At 48.0% G+C, this 933-nt stretch overlaps 1 pseudogene; it reads right to left on the bottom strand.

Annotated features, from left to right (window-relative positions):
- Positions 1-615: 615 nt before the first annotated feature.
- LOC126163234 (5S ribosomal RNA) lies at positions 616-733 on the bottom strand (annotated as a pseudogene).
- Between the last annotated feature and the right edge of the window lie 200 nt (positions 734-933).

The raw sequence follows: 933 nt of genomic DNA on the forward strand, positions 1-933 counted from the left end.
GTAATTTTCGTAACTCTTTTTTTTCTTTATAAGTTGGAGCAATTTACTCACAGAGAAGCGTTTCCCTGTGAAGACTGGTAATGCCACAACTGCGTATAACATTTTAGCATGTATAGACATTTAAAAAATGTAATACACATAAATCGGGTGATTCAAAAAGAAAGAACAGATTTCAGTTGTTTATCACAGACAAACTATAAAAGATGGAAACTCATTGCGCATGCCACTGGATACAGGAACTTTCAGTTGTGACAGATATGCGCTGTTTGTTTGTAGCGACGTGGCGACTGCACCACGAGAGAAAACATTTTGTGTGTTGAAATATGCACGACGTCAGTTCATTGCTTACTCGTAAGTGCAGCGTGCATTTCGCCGTCGATTCAGAAAGAAGCCGCGTCTGCACTAGTAGACTGATGAATAGTAGTACTAGTACTCCGTCCACGAGTGGCCTACCGGGACCATCCGACCGCCGTGTCATCCTCAGTGGAGGATGCAGATAGGAGGGACGTGGGGTCAGCAGACCGCTCTCCCGGTCGTTATGATGGTATTCTTGACCGAAGCTGCTGTCGAGTAGCTCCTCAATTGGCATCACGAGGCTGAGTGCACTCCGAAAAATGGCAACAGCGCATGGCAGCCTGGATGGTCACCCATCCAAGTGCCGACCACGCCCGACAGCGCTTAATTTCGGTGATCGCACGGGAACCGGTGTTTCCACTGCGGCAAGGCCGTTGCCAGTACACTGATGACCGACTTATAAAATTCTTGGAAGTTGGTTGCCTATGCAAAGGGAAGGGCACTGGTCGGCCTCGCACGTCTGATGAAAATGTCGAGCGTATGCGAGATGCGTTCACACAGAAACCTCGCTAGTCCACAAGCCGGCCAGTCCAGGAACTTCAACTTCCTCAAAAAACGCCGTGGCATATTCTGAAATGA

The sequence above is a fragment of the Schistocerca cancellata genome, chromosome 2 (genome assembly GCF_023864275.1).
Source record: "Schistocerca cancellata isolate TAMUIC-IGC-003103 chromosome 2, iqSchCanc2.1, whole genome shotgun sequence".
Lineage (NCBI taxonomy): Eukaryota > Metazoa > Arthropoda > Insecta > Orthoptera > Acrididae > Schistocerca > Schistocerca cancellata.